The sequence below is a fragment of the Macaca thibetana genome, chromosome 19, assembly GCF_024542745.1.
Source record: "Macaca thibetana thibetana isolate TM-01 chromosome 19, ASM2454274v1, whole genome shotgun sequence".
NCBI classification, from domain to species: Eukaryota; Metazoa; Chordata; class Mammalia; order Primates; family Cercopithecidae; genus Macaca; species Macaca thibetana.
The window spans coordinates 11,012,038-11,031,430 of record NC_065596.1 but is presented as its reverse complement, the minus strand read 5'-3'; the positions used below and the strand labels follow the sequence as shown (position 1 = coordinate 11,031,430).

Sequence of the window (19,393 nt, the reverse complement as noted above, 5' to 3'; positions counted from 1 at the left end):
TCTTGAACAGTGCCTTGGCCACCGTGTATACTTCTTCAGTGTTTGCTCAACAAATGCACAGCTCTGTGAGGCATGGACTCTCTTCTGCCCATTTTATGGAGGAGGAAAATTGAGACTCACAATCAGCTATGCAGCCAGTAGTGGCTGCACAGCAACCAAACTCAGTCTGAATTCACAGCCCAAACTCTCAACACAGTGATCGTTCCTTATTATTATTCACACAGCAAAGATGGACCAGGCAGCGTTCTAAGGGCTGGGGATGCAACAGAAGACAAAATAGATAAAGCTGAGCCCTCATGGAGGTGATGTTGTACCTGGTTCAGTAGTTTCCTGCCCAAACTCTCATCCACTCTCACTTTTGGCTCTGACAGTGGCCACTGGGGAACACAGTGTGACATGCCTTCAGATATTATCTGAACGTTCTATAGAAGCCGCCTTTCCGTTGTGCAACTGTGGTGGCTTTTCTTTTGTTATACAATGATGATTTGTCAGCCCCACTATCTTTGCACTCAGCCATGGGCCCGCTGGGCTCAGAGACCTTGTGACAGTCATCTTTTCATCAGCACATTTGCAAATGTGTGGGTGGATGAGACATCAACAGTCCACCTCCTCCAAGAAGCAGCCCCTGATTTTTCCTCCTCAGACAAATCTTCAGCTCTCTGTTCTTGGAAACTCAGAGAACTAAGCACCTCCCTCAAGTTGTTGTGCAAATGTGTGTGTTGTGTTTTATTTGGTTTTTCCGTATTTTCACTCTGGAAGTTGAGAGTTCTGGCCAGAATGCCAACCGCCCCCACAAAATAAACACGTCATTGTGATAAATGTTATGAAAGAAATGGGGTGAAGTCTAATTGAGACCTGGGGTGAGTTGCTGGGTCAGGAAAGGCTCTGATGATGTACCATTTAAGAGGAAACCTAAAGGCTTTATTATTGTCATTGCTGTCATTTTTTAGAGACAGGGTCTCACTCTGTCACCCAGGCTGGATTGCAGGACGCCAGTCACTCACTGCAGCCTTGAACTCCTGGGCTCAGGCAATCTTCCCACCTCAGCCTCCTAAGTAGCTGGAACTATAGACATGCATCACCATGTCCAGCTAAATTTTTATTTTTTGTAGAGATGGGTCTTGCTATGTTACCCAGGCTGGTTTTGAACTCCTGGCCTCCAACGATCCTCCTGCCTCAGCTTCCCAAAGTGTTGGGGTTACAAGCGTGAGCTACCACACCTGGCCTAAAGGATTTATAAGGATTCACCAAGTGAAGAATTGGGCAAAGGTACAAGTATTTCACAGCAGCTTTGTTCATAATGGCCCACACAAGAATCAACAGAAATGCCAATCAACAGGTAAATGGATAAACAAACTGTGGTTATTTCCAGATGAATGCTATTCAGCAACATGAATGACAGAAGCCACAGTGCTCACTCATCCAACACGCATTTATCAACTGCTTACTGCATGCCACCTGCTGATCTAGGCTGTTCCAGTCCACATTGGTGGGTAAAACCAATAAAAGGCCGGGCGCGGTGGCTCACGGTAATCCCAGCACTTTGGGAGGCCAAGGTGGGTGGATCACCTGAGGTCAGGAGTTCACGACTAGCCTGGCCAACATGGTGAAACCCTGTCTCTACTAAAAATACAAAAATTAGCCAGGCGTAGCGGTGGGTACCTGTAATCCCAGCTACTCGGGAGGCTCAGGCAGGAGAACTGCTTGAACCCAGAGGCAGAAGTTGCAGTGAGCCCAGATCACGCCATTGCACTCCAGCCTGGGTAACAAGAGCGAAACCTCATCTCAAACAAAACAAAACAAAAAACAAATAAAATCACATTTCCTTGTGGAGATCATAGTGTAGGGTGACAGATAGCAGACAAATAAATAAGAAAATGAAAAGTTCCAAAGGGGAAAATAAGGCAGAAGGGTGGGAGGCAAATGCTGAGAAGGTGGCCTTTGAGTGAAGTCCTGAAGGAGAGGAGGGAGAAGCCATGAGGTCACCTGAGAGAAGAATAATGCAGACAGAGGAAACAGCCAGTGCAAAGGCCCTGGGGTAGGACTGTGCCTGGTGTGTTTGACAAAGAGTAAAGAGAACGGCAGGAGCTGGGTGAGTGAGGCCGGAGATGCTTGTGGGCTTCCCCAAGTGATCTTCTTGGGCGTTCTCCCAAGGCAGAGAAAATCAGCAATGGGCAAGGAAAATGGCAACTTCTAGAGCTTAGGAAGAAAAGAGGAAAGAGGAAAGAAACAAGAAAGAGAGGGAAGAGGAGGAGGACAGGCCTGAGCTCAGAGTCCTGCCACCCTCACTCCTCATGTCTTATCAGACAAACAAGCCTAGAGTCAGGAGAGCCCATGTCCCAGTGGCCTGCCATGCTGTCCTAAAAGACAAACCAACAGAGAGAAAGAAAGGTTGGCCTTTAAGAAAGGAAGGGCAAAGAAGAACATAAAGCAACAGAAAAAATAAAGCTAATATATAATAACACATACCATACCAGCCCTTGGCAACTCTGGCCCGTGGCCTGTTTGTGTAAATAAAGTTTTATTGGCAAAGGCCATGCCCATTCATTTACATATTGCCTGTAGCTGCCTTTGCTATAACGGCAAAGCAGAGTGGTCCCAAAGAGACAGTATTTACTAGAAATTTACTCTCTAATCCTTTGCAGAAAACATTTTCTGACCCTTGTACTGTAACAATAACATACAACTATATTAGTATATTATGTACTTGTAGCATATATAGTTGACCCCTGAACAACTCAGGTTTGAATTTTATGGGTCCACTTATGTAGATTTGTTTTCAATAACAGTTACACCAAGTGTGCTTGTCTTTCCTCCCTCCCCTTCCACCTCCACCTCTGCCACCCCTGAGACAATAAGACCAACGCCTCCTCTTCCTCAGCCTACTTAATATGAGGATGATGAGGATGAAGACCTTTATAATGATCCCCTTGCAATTAATGAATAGTAAATATATTTTCTCTTTCTTATGATTTTCTTAATAATACTTTCTTCTCCCTAGCTTTATTGTAAGAATACAGTGTATAATGCATATAACATATAAAAATCTGTCTTCATCGACTGTTTATGTTATTGGTAAGGCTTCTGGTCAAGAGTAGACTATTAGTAGTTAAGTTTTTGGGGAGTCAAAAGTTATACACAGGCCAGGTGCGGGGGCTCACACCTGTAATCCTAGCACTTTGGGAGGCTGAGGCAGGAGGATCACTTGAGCCCAGGAGTTCGAGACCAACCTGAGCAACAAAAGCGAGACCCTGTCTCTAATTTTAAAAATTCTAAAAAATAGAGAAAAAAAGTTATCCACATATTTTTGACTGCACAGGAGGTCACTGCCTCAACCCCTATGTTGTTCAAGAGTCAACTATATTTATCTATGAATTTAACATAAAATGGTATATTACTATTGTAAATAACATTTTGAGTTCTTACCACGTGCTGGGCACTGGGCTAAGCTTTTCTGCTTATGCTCTTGTATTGAATCTAATCAAAAACTCATTGGATTAGGACATTACTATTATTGTTGTTATTGTTGATTGAGAGCACAGACTCTGAATCTAGATAGCCTAGGCTGAAATCCCACTTTTGTCATTTGAGGGGTGCAAGACCTCAAATTCTCTCTCTGTTTCAGTTTTCTCTTTTGTCACATGGGATGATAACAGTACCCACCCCTCAGGGCATTGAAAGGATGAGCTAAATTGATGCAAGTGAAGTGCTTGGCATATTGACTAGAACTCTCATTACCATGATTGTCCTTATTTTACAGATGAGGAAACTGAGGCACAGGAAGGTGAAGTCATGGGCAGCCATCACTGCCAGAAGTGGAGAGCTGGCAAAGTTGGGGAGAGGGTGATAAAAACTAGGAATCATGGCTCTCATGATAGGTGGACCCAGAAGACAGCGCTGGGGAACTTGGTCCTGTCCACTTCTCACCTGATTGTTCTGGACCTGGGAGTGGCAGAAGGCAGGGACTTGCTGGCCAGCTGCCAGAGGCAATGAGGGGTTGCTCTTCCGTTCTCTATGGAGAGGAAGTCGGTTAAGCTTGAATGGTGGAAGCTGAGACAGTGACAGCCCTATCATCACAGATCCTTGGAGGAGTTCAAAGAAGTGGGTGGGACAGGGAGGGGACAGACCATTGTTACAGCCGCTGGGCTGACCCTGGGGGCTGGAGACAAGGATGTGTGGCCAGTACAGCTGGACCAGATTGGAGTCAGGTGGGCTCACACCATTGTTAACACGTCCAGCTTCAATGTCACTTGTATACCTACTTCTGGTTGCCAAGATAGGCTACAAAGAGGTAGAAGCAGGTGAGGGGAAGGTTGCTTTCTGCCCTTGGGACCCAAGTACACCTCCCTGGACCCAGCCTGAGGGACCTTTTCTTGGTTTCACCTCCAGGAAAGTGACTGCTTGATTCATGCAGCAATCACTTGCTTTCTAATCTGACTCCATCAAGGCAGCTTTCCCCCACAGCCTCGGGTTAAGGTGAGGGGCTTGCCAGGGGCACAGACTGCCTGCAGAGACCCCAACTATCTCAGTTCCACCTTGATTATCTCCTGGAGAAGACAGCTATCCAAGCAGAGGGCCCCATACTCAACCTTGGCATAGAATTTACCTCCCTTGTAGAACACAGAAAGATTTTCACTTAAAGGGAAAGAATTTGCAGAACAAACAAAGAAGTAAGGGAGTAAAAAAGAAGAGAGCAGATATTGGCATGTACAGGGAACCAAGAACCAATAACCGTAACCACCACCCCTACCACCAATAATAAGAATAGCAGCAAGGCAAACCTTTTTCTTTTTCCTACCTGAGAACCTAATTTCACTTTGTGGAAAAGACAAAGTGATGTGTCCACTAAATCTTCTTCTCCACGGACTAAATTTCTCAGTTCCCCCTGCAGTCAGATGGGCCACAGGTACTAGCTGTCTTCTGTTACAACAAATCCACTCTCCTTCCTTCTTTACCTTTCTAGGACTGTCATATGGGGGGCTGACCTATGTGGATGGGCTCATTGGGCTCCTGGCCCTCTGGCTTTGGACAATGGGGAACATTTATTCTGCCAGCTTCCTGTTAGGAAATGTTCCCTCTCTCTTTCTCTCCCCACCTCTTTCTCTCAGCTTGTGTGTGAGTGTGAGTGTGTGTGCATGTGTCTTTGTGAGTCTCAGTCTCTCTCTCTCTGCCTCCTTCCTCTCTTCCCCCCTCTCTATTTCAGTAAGGGTCCACACCTTTGTAAGCTATCTCTTGATTCTTAAGCTATCTCTTAATTTGATTCTTGGTGTGTGTCTTCCGTTTTCCTACTGGGACCCTCTCTCATCCACCATGCGATGAAATTGCAGTCCACAGAATGCAGGCAGAAGTGACGTTCATTACTTCTGTATGTGGCCTCCCAAAACCTCCTGTGTGAGCCTTCATACTCTTTTCCTACAGGCCGGAAGTGAAGGACTTTCTGTTCTTAGGGGATGGTGGAGCCACAGATGGAAAGAGCCTCGGTCCTGAAATCACCACATGGAATGCCACTTGCTGATTATCTGATTGGATTTAGGGTGAGTGAGAAGTACATTCTTATTGCCTTAAGCCACTGCAGACTTGGGACTTGTTTGTTACAGCAGCAAGCATATCCTAATTCACCTTTAACAAGACTCCTCTTCTCCACTCGGAGAAGTTGGCTCCACCTCAACTCCATAAAATCATGTGACCCAAGCCTAAGCCAATCAGAGCACCACTTTCTCCACCTCCCATTTCCCCACAGTGATTGGTTCTGGCATGAGCACATGACCTCAGCAAGAGCCAATCAAAAGCAAGAAAGCATTTGCTGCGAATTCTGGGAAGATGGCTCAAAAAGAGAGAAGAATCTCTCTTTGAATATGATCTCGGGCAGACTGGAGGCCTGGAAGTGCAGCTAAGTCATGGATAATGGAGCCAACTGCAAAAAGTAGAGCCAAGAAACAGAAACAGAGGCCTAATGGTGTTATCTGATCCCTAGATCTAAACAAGCCTGAAGCTGGACACCCTTGAGACTCTTTGGTCTCATGAGCCAATACAACCCCCACTTCTTGTTTAAGCCCCTTTGAGTTTTCCACCTCTTGCAAGTAAAGGGAACTAAGGGATTCACATGGGTAAATATAATGAGTCCGAACCATGTGTCAGGCCCACTGACCTCACAGCAAGTCAACAGGTAGATACTTTTACTTGAATTCCCATTTTATAGGCAAGGAAATGGGGACCTTTTAAATTGGCCAGGAGCACCTCAGTAGGGAAATTATTTGCAAAAGAGTATGTTTAGGGGTTGGGCGTGTGAGCTTGAGTAATTGGGATTGGACTGAAAGTCCAGAAACTGAATTCCAATCCCCAAACCAACATCTTTTGTGTGATTCCAAGAGTGCCAATTAACTTCCCCATTCTATAAAAAGTAGAGATAAAAACCCTTCGACTTCTCCCCCACCAATTTCATAGTGTTGGTTTGGGTAACAAAGTAAGGTAACAGTTAAAAGGTGCTCTGAAGGAAAGGCTAGCAACTCATCCTTGCTGTTGTTAATAAACAGTCATTGTTGAATTGGTTCCAGAAACCCTGGGGGCCAGAGGCTGTCCGGTGACTCTCTTGGCCAGAATTCCAAAGACCATCTGTGGCAAATACATCCTCCGGAGCACATACCCTTGGCAGGATCACAAACTGCTTTTCTCACCCAGAAAACACAACCAGAAAAGAAACAGAGATAGAGAGGGGGGAGAGAGGGGAAAAATCATGCCAGCTCAAAATATCTTTCAATCTGATCAATGATTTCCATCTCCACAGCCACCATGCCAGCCCAAGCAAGGCACACTGTGTCTTCCCTGAATGACTGAAATCATTTCCTAATTGGTCTCATGGCTTTTTATTCTTGCTCTGTTCCAATACATTCTCCATGCAGCAACCAGTGGAACCATTCACAGACATAAAATCATTGTATTACTGCTTCAGTAGCCTGATAGTGCCTTTAGGATAAATATCAAACTCCTAAGCACCTTCCACAGGACCTTTGCACATGCTGTTCCCTGTGGCCAAAACATCTTTTCCACCATTCCCACTCCTACAATAGCAGAGGCCCGCTAAAGACTCAGTTTATCACCACTTCCCTGGAATATATTGTTTTACATGTTTCTTTTAGAGCAAGTCAGACTTGTCCCTTTTTGCAAGGCCCATAGCATTTTAAATTATAAGTAGTAATAGCTATTTATATGTCATCCTTGCCAGACTGTAAACGCCATGAAAGCCATGATTGCATCTGTCATGTCCATCACTGTAACTCAGTGCCTAGCACATAGTTGGCACTCAATAAATATTTGTGGCTTCAAAGGTTGAGTATAAAAACAGACCAGATGAAAGAGGGTAAAACTTAAACAGTCAAGAGGTTGTCCTGCAGATTATTTGGGCAAGAATGGGCTTTTTAATAAATGATGCTGGGACAATTCTTATGGAATAAAAAGGAAATTGGACCCCTACCTAACACCACACATAAAAATCAATCCCAAGCTGATTAAAGACATATAGTGAACACAACTGTAAAACTTTCAGAAATAGCATAAAATATATCCATGGCCTCAGGGTAGAAATGATTTTCTTAAATAAGATACAAAGCCCACAGACTATAAAGGAAAAGATTTCTAAAATCAACCACATCAAAATTTAGAACTGTTGGTCATCAAAAGACATTAGGAAAAAGAAATCAAAAGCCAAGCCAAGAGAAAATATTGCACAACATATAATGATGAAGAATCAGTTTCCAGGCTATATAGGGATCACCTATAAATCAATATATATATTTTTTTAAAGTGACTTAATAAAAAATGGACAGAGCATGTAGAGGCACTTCACAAAAAAGCAAGCTTGAATAGTCAATAAATATTTTTAAATATGTTCACTCTAATTTGTAATCAGGGGACTGCAAACTAAAATCACAATGAGAAATCACCATGAGAAAGGCTATAACTTAAAAATCTGACAATACCAAGTGTTGGCAAGGTTGTGAAGCATCTTGAATGCTCACCCACCACTGGCAGGAGTGTAAATTAGCACAAGCACTTTGGAAAATTGTTTGGCAGTATTTAGTCAAGGTGAAAATGTACAAATCTTAGGATCCAACAATTTCACACAGCAACGTGCTCCAGAGAGACTCCTGCATGCATGTAGCAGAATCCATAAACAATCAACAAAGCTGCTCATGCCAGTGCCCGAAAGAGAACAAAGTCACCTGCTCATCGTCGATGAATAAACATGATCATGAAGGAGCTGCAGTGACGACAATGAGGATGAAATCTCACAAAGGTAACTGCAAACCAATGAAGCAAAATACAAAACAACAACTCTCACATAATTTTATTCTTATAAAACTCAAAACCGGCCAGGTGTGGTGGCTCACGCCTGTAATCCCAGCACTTTGGGAGGCCCAGGTGGGCGGATCATGAGGTCAGGAGATCGAGACCATCCTGGCTAACATGGTGAAACCCCATCTCTACTAAAAATGCAAAACAATTAGCTGGGCGTGATGGCGGGCACCTGTAGTCCCAGCTGCTGGGGAGGCTGAGACAGGAGAATGGCGTGAACCCGGCAGGCGGAGTTTGCAGTGAGCGGAGATCACGCCACTGCACTCCAGCCTGGGTGACAGACCAAGATTCCATCTCAAAAAAAAAAAAAAAAAGAAAAGAACAAAGAAAAAGAAAAAAACAAAACAACTCAAAACCACATAATATCTGACTATATTGCTTCAGGATGCGTACTTAGGTGGTTCAACCACAAAGGAAAGCAGGTGAATGGTCCCCATACAATCTCCAATAGTGGTTCCTCCAGGAGGGAAGGAGTGGTTGTGATTGAAGATGAGCATGAGGGAGAATCTGATGGTGGCCCTGTGGCTCTTGACCTGGGTAAAATGGGTGTATGCTTCATGGTTTGGCCTTTAAAATGTTCATCTATGTTCCCACACTTTTCTCTAGGTTTGTTCTCTCTGTCTGTCTCTCTCTCTGTCTGTCTGTCTCTCTCTCACACAGACACACACACAGACACACAGACACAGACACACAGACACACACACAGACACACACACACACACACACACACATATCAGCTAAAGACTAAAAAAAAAAAAAAAAAGAAGACACATACACCAAGCAACAGTTTATGCTGAGAAAGAGAAAGGGGGAAAATACCCAGACAGAAAATTAAAAGATAACATAGACACAGGAAATGAAAAGAGACGACGAGTTGGCAAGACGGCGAGGGTAAGGAAATGAGAACTGGAGAGACAGAAAAAAGAAAAGAAATAAGATGGTCAAGGATAACAGGAGAAGGGGAAGATACAAGAAGCAATATTCTCTCTCTTATTTCTGTCTCTCTTTCTCTTTATTTCCCCTCTTCCTCCATCTCTCTCTTTCTCCTTCATCTCCCTCTGTCCCTTCGATCTTTGTCTCTCTGTTTTCCCTCACCATTGCCTTCCTTGTACTTCCTCCATCCAGGTCTTTCTCTCCCCTTCTATCTCTGTCTCTCTCTCACCTTCCACTTTTCTTTCTCATCTCTCTTTCTCTCTGTGTGTCTCCTCTTCATCTCCTCTGTCTCTTCTTTCTTCCCTACACAAGCAATCTCTCTTTCTTTTAACACACATTTATCAAGCGGCTACCCTGTGCCGGACACAGTGCTAAGAAAAAAAAGAGGCCCGGACTGGGGGAAATGGGATGGTGCGGCCCACCGTGGTTCCCAAGCATCAGTGGCATGGACGCCTGCCAGGGTGCTTCATCCCAGCTCCGGCATGGACCTGTGGGCCGCCTGCCACTCTCTCCCCATCATTAATTTCACTATCAAACACTCCCAGCATCACAAGTTGTAGGTCTTATTTATTAAATATTTAACTAGGAGAAACCCAGCTGAGATGAAACCTCTCATTTGTGGCAGCCACAGGAGAGTAGAACATGGACCTGCTGCTGGGATTAAGCCAGGCTGATGAGTAGAACCAGGGTGCCCAGAGGGGGAAACAGGTGGGGGCAGCCCCCAGTGGGGAGAGGAAGATCCAGAAATGCAGGGAGCTGGGCTTTTACACAGTCTCACCTGGATGGTGAGAGGTTGTCCGCCAGGAAAGGCGAGTTCAAAAACCCCCACAACCAGAATAGGTCAATCTATACAGAGAGAAGATTAATGGTTGCCAGGGGCTGGGGGAGTGGGGAGAGACGGGGAGTGAAGGCTCAGTGAGTACAGGGTCTCCTTTTTGGGGTCTTGGAACTAGAAAGAGGTGATGGTTGCACAACACTGAGTGTCTTACACACCACTGAACTGTACACTTTAAAATGGTTAATGGTCAGTTTTATGTTATGGGAATTTTATCTCAAGGCTTTAAAAATTAAAAAAAACAAATTCACACACCCAAACCCATTAACCATTAGCTCTAAGGCTGCTGACCTCATTTTTTAAAATTCATGCTTATTACACAGGCACTGCTTACTATCAATCCAAGGCATCGGCTCAGCATTTTCGGTTTCTTTCTTTCTTTCTTTTTTAGAAACAGGGTCTCCCTCTTGTCCCCCAGGCTGGAGTGCAGTGGCATCATCATAGTTCACTGTGGCTTTGAACTCCTGGGCTCAAGGGATCCCCCCACCTCAGCCTTCCAAGCAGCTAGGACTACAGGCATGCACCACTACACCTGGGTAATGTTTCAATGTTGCCCAGGCTGGTCTCAAAACTCCTGGCTTCAAGAAATCCTCCCACTTCAGCCTCCCAAAGTGCTGGGATTATAGGTGTGAGCCACTGCATCTGACCCTACTCAGCACTTTGAATCATCCCATCATTTACTTCTCACAGCCCTGGGAGGGAGGTGCCAGCAGGTCTCTAGTTTTAGAGAGAAGGGAGCTTGTGGTTCAGAGAGGGTAAGTGACTTGCCCAAGTTCACACAGCTCCAACTTCAGTCTACCTGCTTAGCCCCCCCGGTGGGCTCTCTGCTAACTCTGGCTGAACTTTAGAAACCCTTGGGGAGTTTTCAAACATTCCCCACCCCAGGGGAAGCCCTGGACAAATCTCTCCAGCATCTGTGGGGGTGGAGCTTGGGGCATCAGCATTTTCTTTCTTCTTCTTTTTTTTTTTTTTTTTCTCTTTGGAGACAGAGTCCCACTCTGTCACCCAGGCTGGAGTGCAGTGGTGCCCTCTCAGCTTACTGCAACCTCTGCCTCCCAGATTCAAGCAATTCTCCTGCCTCAGCCTCCCAAGTAGCTGGGACTACAGGCGTGTGCCACCACACCTGGGTAATTTTTGTAATTTTTAGTAGAGATGGAGTTTCGCTACATTGGCCAGGCTGGTCTCGAACTCCTGACCTCAAGTGATCCGCCTGCCTTGGCCTCCTAAAGTGCTGGGATTACACGCATGAGCTACCATGCCCAGCCCCAGCATTTTTAAAGCTTCCAAGTGATTACCAGGTGCAGCCAAGATCACCTGAGGAATCTTGTTGAAGAGCAGATTGGGATTGAGCAAGTCTGAGGTAGGGGATGAGATTCTGCATTTCCAACAAGCTCCCAGGAGATGCTGATACTGTTGGTTCAGGGACCCTGGCAACGTGTCCAGTAGGATGTTCTAGATGTGCACTATTCAGTACAGTGGGCGCTAAGCCATACAGGGTCATTGGGCACTTCAAATGTGGCCAGTGAAACTCAGGGGTTGTTTTTATCGTAATTAATTTCTTTTTTTTTTTTTTTTGACAGAGTCTCGCTCTGTTGCCAGGCTGGAGTGCAGTGGCACAATCTCAGCTTACTGCAACCTCCGCCTCCGGGGTTCAAGCAATTCTCCTGCCTCAGCCTCCTGAGTAGCTGGGACTACGGGTGTGCGCCACCACGTCCAGCTAATTTTTGTATTTTTAGTAGAGATGGGGGTTTCACCATGTTGGCCAGGATGGTCTCGATCTCCTGACCTTGTGATCTGCCCACCTCGGCCTCTCAAAGTGCTGGGATTATAGGCGTGAGCCACCACGCGTGGCCTGTAATTAATTTCTAAAATTGCAATAGCCATGTGTGGCTACTGGCTACCTTATTTGGCAGCATAGGTCTCCCGGGCTCAGGAGATCCTCCTACCTCAGCCTTCCGAGTAGCTGGGACTATCTGCATGCACCAACACCCTCAGCCAATTTTTGTATTTTTTTTTATAGAGATGGGGTTTCACCATGTTGCCCAGGCTGGTCTCAAACTCCTGGGTTCATCCTCCCAAAGTGCTGGGATTACAGGCACGAGCCACTGAGCCTGGCCTGGTCTTCATCTGTAAGTGACCCAAGACCTATGGCCAAGGGTGAGACCAACACCTTAGGGGAGCAACGAAGAAATTAGGAACTCACTTGGGTCCTCCACCTTTCCTTTCTCAGCACTTGCCACCTGCTCAGGGGCCTTCGCCTGTCCCCTTGGGTCTCCCCAACCAATCCCTGCTTCACTCCCCAGACAGAACCATCAGAGCCTCCCCACATCTCCTACCTCTCCTACTCCTCAGATCACCCTAAATCAAGCCCACATCTCCCCTGGGGTCTCCTCCTATCTCAGTTTCTCAGTTGTATCTCCTGTCACCTCCAAATGCAGCCAAAATCACCCGGGAGATCTTTATTTCTGAGCCTTAGAACTTACCACACTCAAACTATCCTTTACCTGTTTATCTGGTCCTTGGACTCTCTCTCTCTCTCCCCACCCAGAACATCAGCCACACCAGGGCAGGGATTTTTGTCTGTGTGTTTATTTCTCTCTGTTTTGTCCATCTCCGTCCCAGTGCCCATGCCAAGGAGGAAATTAAGAGCTTGCTGGTCATTAGAGAAAAGTAAATGAACGGCAATGACAGCCTGCTGAGAATTTACTATGTGCCACGCATATGTTTTATGGTCACCATCCATTTAATTCTTGCAACATTCCTGGAAGAAAATGCTACACTGCTCATTCTATAGATGATGAAACAGAGTGGTTAAGGTTAGGTAGCTTCCCAAAGGCCACACCACCAATAGAAACCTAGTCCTAGGCCAGGCGTGGTAGCTCACGCCTGTAATGCCAGCATTTTGGGAGGCTGAGGCAGGTGGATCACAAGGTCATGAGATCGAGACCAGCCTGGCCAACATGGTGAAACCCCGCCTCTACTAAAAATGCAAACATTAGCTGGGCTTGGTGGCGCGTGCCTGTAGTCCCAGCCACTTGGGAGACCGAGGCAGGAAAATCGCTTGAACCGGAAGGCAGGCAGAGGCAGTGAGCTGAGACCACGCCATTGCACTCCAGCTTGGGCAACAGTGCAAGACTCTATCTCAAAAAAGAGAGGAGAGGAGAGGGGAGGGGAGGGGAGGGGAGGGGAGGGGAGGGGGGAGGGGAGGGGAGGGGAGGGGAGGGGAGGGGAGGGGAGGGGAGGGGAGAAAGAGAAGGAAGGGAAGGGAGAGAGGAAGGAAGGAAGGAGAAAGAAAGAAAGAAAGAAAGAAAGAAAAAGAAAGAAAGAAAGAAAGAAAGAAAAGGAAGGAAGGAAGGAAGGAAGGAAGGAAGGAAGGAAGGAAGGAAGGAAGGAAGGAAGGAAGGAAGGAAGGAAGGGAAAGAAAAGAAAGAAAGAAAGGAAGGAAGGAAGGAAGGAAAAAGAAAAGAAAGAGAGAGAAAGGAAGGAAGGAAGGAAGGGAGGGAGGAAGGAAGGAAGGAAGGAAGGAACCTAGTCCTGGTTGAGCTCAGACTCTGTTCCTTAACCATCGTCCCATGGCATCTCTTGCCCATTCCTCTCTGGAATGCAAATGGTTTCCCAGAGAAAACTTGAGTATTTTTCCCTCTGGGGTTTTATCCCTGCTGTGCCTTCACCTGTCTCATAAAGTTTCTCCACTTGCTAGATGTGTGACCTTGGCAAGCAGTGTTAGCTCTCTGAGTCTCAGTGTGCACATCTGCAAACTAGGGGCAAAAATAAATGCCGTGAGCTCTGGGGGCTGGGATGAAGTTCTCATAAACTGCCAGGGCAGTTCTCATAAAGTTTAGCGGATCATGAACTCCCCACAGAGAGGAGCTACTGTTATTATAACTATTCACCACAAAGCAGAGTTTCCATGTCCTCCTGAGACATGGTGCTTCCCCTTCATCAGGGATGGAGTGAAATCTTGACATGAGCAAGGGCAGGGGCCAAGAGAAGGGCCTTCCCGTCATGAGTGTGGAAAATGGTCTGCTTGCTTCTCATCAGGTTTTGGGGGTTGGCGACATGGGGAATCCTGTTTGGTCAGTTAGAGGAGTTGCAGCTGGTCCTAAAGCTTGAAGAGCTTGCACTAAATCATGTGGCTGCCATTTTGCTTTGAAATAAAGGGGCTGTCAAAGGGCCAGGTGTCGTGGTGCACACCTATAGTCCCAGCTACTCAGGAGGCTGAGCTGGGAGGACTGCTTGAGCCCGGGCACTCAAGGCTGCAGTGAACCATGATTGGATTGTACCACTGTGCTCCTGCCTAGGGGACAGAGTGAGACCTCACCTCTAAAAGTAAATTTTATAAAGGGCTTGTCAGCACCAACAGAGGTACACAGAGGCGCACACACACTATTGCATTGGGGAGGGAGGAGGCTGATGCCTGTAACACTAATACATCAGACTCTTATTTGGCACCCACTGTGTGTCAGCACCCACTGAGTACTGCTTGAATCCTCACAACCACCCTACAAGGCAGGCACTAATGTTATACCCCTTTTACTGATGAGGAAAGGGAGGCCCAGGGTGGCTAAGCAATGTGCCTAAAATGATATGAATGGGAATAAGCAAAGTTGGTATTTGAATCTAGGCAGCCAGGCTCCACAGCCTCCCTCCCTCCACTAAGCTGAACTGTCTCAAGCCCCATACAGAGCCATGGCACCCCTCAATTTTGACAGAACCTTGCTCAATCCTCCAAAGACACTGGTGAAGAACGTCCCTGAGAAAACAAAGGAAAGGATACCCAAACAGACCACAGAGATCTGGAGAGTGCTCTGTGTCTTAAGTCACCAAAGAAATGCACATGATACCACAACAGGATTCCACTTTCACTTATCTGATTGGTGAAGAAGTAAAATCAAGGGAGGGTAAGCCTGATTGGGCCACGTGGTCAGGGAAAGGAGACCTTGGAATTTGAAAGGGCACAGACTTCCTGTTTCTTGCAACCTGGCCCAAAAGCTTGACCTATGACCCTGCCATACCATTTCCAGGAATCTGTCCTAGGGAAACAGTGACAGACGTGTGCAAAGACTTCTCTACCAGGACGCTCACTGCAGTGTGATCAGTATTGGTAGAAAAACAGCTGGTCTCAAAGCAAATACACAAAAGGAAGCCCATTTTTGTTATGAAAATCAAAAAGTTGCCGGGCGCAGTGGCTCAAGCCTGTGAGAGGCCGAGACGGGCGGATCACGAGGTCAGGAGATCGAGACCATCCTGGCTAACATGGTGAAACCCCATCTCTACTAAAAAATACAAAAAAAAAAAAAAACTAGCCAGGCGTGGTGGCGGGCGCCTGTAGTCCCAGCTACTCGGGAGGCTGAGGCAGGAGAATGGCGTGAACCCGGGAGGCGGAGCTTGCAGTGAGCCGAGATCGCGCCACTGCACTCCAGCCTGGGTGACAGAGCGAGACTCCGTCTCAAAAAAAAAAAAAAAAAAAAATCAAAAAGTTTAGGTATATCGGGGGGGAAAAGGAGTGGTTGTTCCATTTCCTTTGGAAAAAAACAAAATCCTCACCATAGTTCACAAAGCCCAGAATAAGCCACCCTTGTCACCTCCCTGCCCTCCTCCCATTCACCTGGCATACAGTAGGCGCTCAGTCAACATTTATGAATGAATGAACACACTCTTCCCCATTCCCCTTCCATCTCTAAGCTGATATACTCCAAGGTCTCTCTACTGTACGTTCCTAAGGGTGTGGGGACCAAGGGAACACAGTCCATACCAAGCAGCATTCACCATGCCAGGAGACCAAGGAAAGTAAGGCACGATTTTCAAACTGGGCAACAGAAGGAGAAGGAGAGAGAAGGGGAGGCCGCCGCAGTTTTCATTCCAACATTTTCCAACTCTGGGTGAGATTTCCTTCTATATACTCATCTATATTTACATCAACGAATCTGTCGGTAGCAAGCCTGTTGCTTCTTGTGTGGGATCTAAAGTTCACAGAAAGCTGGCTTAGACACCCAGCTAGGAAGACAAACTGTAAATTAAATTTAAGTCACCCAAAAACCCTAAATCCACCCACTCCCCTTGAAGAAACCCATGACATCTATTACATCAAGATTTCTCAACCTTGGTATTACCGACATTTGGAGCTGGATAATTCTTTACTGAGAAAGGCTGTCCTGTGCATTTTAAGATGCTGAACTGCATCCCTGGTTTCTACCAGCCAGATGCCAGTAGCATCTTCTCCCCTCCCCCTACATTCGTGACAACCAAAAATGTCTCCAAACATTGCCAAAAGTCCCCTTGGGGGAAAAATTGCTCCCAGTTCAAAAGCACTGCTTTACATGCAGCCCAGGAAAAATTCCAAACCATTTAACTGTTCTTTCTCTGTTCCTTGTCATCAACATCCTGAATATACCAGTCACCTGTTCTCAAAATTCCTTCAACAGATTCAAAGAAAGTGGTAACAACAGAGTTTCAATTATGGGCGTGGAGTGCTATATACAGACAAGAATTTCATTCTAAAAACTATCAGAACCTTAGACAGAGATTCACACACAAAGATGTTTACTGCACTGCTATTTATAATGGCAAAACAAACAGCTAGAGATGGTTACATGAATATAATACAGGTATAAAGTGGAACATTATCAGATATTAACAACGGTGTTTTCTGGGGTTGCCGCCAACCCATACAGCACCACTGTATGAATTTAAACAAGACACCCCTTTCTCTGATTGTGAAATTAAACAAGACACCCCTTTCTCTGTCAAAAATTATCATAATAGCTTCATCTTGCTAGAACAAGATACTTAAGCTTTTATCAGCTGGGGTACTGAAATAATAGACATACAAGCTCCATGATACTTATGATATGTGACATGCTATCTTTGTGCTGTGCACAACCTGTGCAACTATACATGGTGGCCCTTATTTTTTCAAGGATACCTAGTGGCATAGAAATGTGTTCATAAAAGTTTATATCCATAAAAAGGTATGGGATGAAATACATTAAAATGTCTTCAGAGATTTTTTGTGGATGAGAGAGTATACATATATTTTATATTCTTTTCTGTACATTAGATGTTCAGTAAATGAAGAGGATAGGCCTCTTGGAGGAGCTGACTTTTGGGCTGAGACCTAAATGAAGAGAAGGAGTTAGCCATGGGGAGACCTGGAGAAACCGTGATGCAGGCAGAGGAAATACCTTATGCTGAACAGAAGGAATATCACATAATGCAAATGACGTGTGTGTGAGTAAAAATGGTCAGCAGGGCTGAGACAGAGTAGACAATGAAAGGAAGGTAGACAATGAAAGAGATGAGATCAAAGACAAAACAGGGACCAGATCACATGGGACCTTAAAGGACCCTGCTACATTAGTGTGTTAGTCTGTTTTCACACTGCTATAAAAGTAATTTATAAAGAAAAGAGGTTCAATTGACTCACAGTTCTGTATGGCTGGGGAGGCCTCAGGAAACTTACAAATCATGGCAGAAGGCAAGGGGAAAGCAAGGCACGTCTTACATGGCAGCAGGAGAGGAGAGAGAGGGAAGAAGCCCACACAGTTTAAAACCATCAGATCTCATGAGAACTCACTCACTATCACAAGAACAGCATGGGGAAATCATCCCCATGATCCAATCACCTCCACCAGGTCCCTCCCATGACATGTGGGTATTACAATTTGAGATAAGATTTGGGTGGGGACACAGAGAAAAACCGTATCAATCAGTAATCTGTAATCTCTGGCTAGTGGGTAAGAATCTGGGGCATTTACCCAATCTGCTTGGAAGAGAAATAGTCTACCAGTCCACCACTACATACTATCCTATCCACCAGTGGAGCAAAATCCAAGGAATTCCACTTTCATTTCCAGTGCTGAAACAAAACTAGGTGTTTCCAGAATGTTAATAATCTTTGTTCAATAACACTGTTTACTTTCTTCACCATTACTCAGTTAAATACTTATGCATGATATAGTGCAGGAACTTTTGGGGGATGTGAGGAAGGCAAATCACTGTCCCCTACCCTCAAGGAGCTTTCTAATTACATAGGTAAAACCTAAGCATGCAATCTTTATTTTTATTTTTATATTTTTTTGAGATGGAGTCTCGCTCTGTCGCCCAGGCTGGAGTGCAGTGGCGCGATCTCAGCTCACTGCAAGCTCCACCTCCTGGGTTCACGCCATTCTCCTGCCTCAGCCTCCCAAGCAGCTGGGACTACAGGCACCCGCCACCACGCCTGGCTAATTTTTTGTATTTTTAGTAGAGATGGGGTTTCACTGTGTTAGCCAGGATGGTCTCAATCTCCTGACCTTGTGATCCATCCACCTCGGCCTCCCAAAGTCCTAAGCATACAATCTTACTGATTTTTACAAAAGCATGCAAAATTCACTTGATACTGGAAAAGGTACAAATAAGGTGGTAAGCGGAGAGACTTGGTCATTCCCAAGTCAAACAGAACACCAAATATCAGAGAGACCCACGTGTAGACAACCATCCTTCCATACACCCTTATATCCAACATCCACCCATCCACCCACCCATTCAACCATCTGTCATCCACTCATCCACCCATCCATTCAGTCATCCATATTTTCACCCCTCAATCCAGTCTAGTCATCTGCCTATTTATTCATCCAGCCATATATTCACTCATACACCAACCCATCCTGTCATCCATCCATCCACATCCATCCATCCAGTCATCCATCCATCTATCCATCCATCCATCCACTCATCCATCCATCCAGTCGTCCATTCACCCATCCATTTGTCCACCCACCCATCAAGTCATCTACCAATCTACTTATCCACCCACCTACTCATCCAATCACCCTTCCTTCCTTCCTTCCTTCCTTCTTTCCTTCCTTCCTTCCTTTCCTTCCTTCCTTCCTTCATCCCATCCATCCAGTCATCCATGCATCTGTTCAACCATCCATCCATCCATTCACCCAGCCATCCAACACTAACTGCAGGGGACGCCTCCATCCCCACTAAACCACAAACATCCAGCTATGATCCATAATTTAAAAGACTGCATTGTGATCAGAAACGGGCCACAAGTCAAAAATTTGCATTCTGGCAACTCTTTCAGAGACAACTCAAGTCTCTAAACATTTCTGACAATTCCAATTGGTGTAAGACCCAAACACTCCAAGTCTTTGTAACACCCTCACAGAAGCTAACCTATATTTGCTGCTCTTAAGTATTTGATGTCTTCAAAGATGGTGCCCTTAGGGAGAAGGCAAGGCTAGAGACAGTATGGTTAGAGGAAGGGGAAGCTGTGGGGAG

General features: G+C 45.7%; 3 protein-coding genes across 31 annotated transcripts in view; 2 read left to right on the top strand and 1 right to left on the bottom strand.

Annotated features, from left to right (window-relative positions):
* The window catches only part of C19H19orf53 (chromosome 19 C19orf53 homolog), a 542,027-nt gene that overhangs the window by 236,850 nt on the left and 285,784 nt on the right, over positions 1 to 19,393 (top strand). The window contains exon 1 of one of the 24 annotated variants that reach the window (XM_050770950.1): positions 6,714 to 6,717. The exons of 22 other annotated variants lie outside the window; for them this stretch is intronic. The gene's annotated coding sequence lies outside the window, so the exon portion shown is untranslated. Of the gene's footprint in view, positions 1 to 6,713; positions 6,718 to 9,996; positions 10,001 to 19,393 lie in introns of those variants that run through there. One more of the 24 variants, XM_050770990.1, reaches the window with a different exon arrangement.
* The window catches only part of YJU2B (YJU2 splicing factor homolog B), a 595,535-nt gene that overhangs the window by 306,042 nt on the left and 270,100 nt on the right, over positions 1 to 19,393 (top strand). The window lies entirely within an intron of this gene.
* CACNA1A (calcium voltage-gated channel subunit alpha1 A) overlaps positions 1 to 19,393 on the bottom strand; it is a 307,593-nt gene that overhangs the window by 278,020 nt on the left and 10,180 nt on the right. The gene's annotated exons all lie outside the window — the stretch shown is intronic.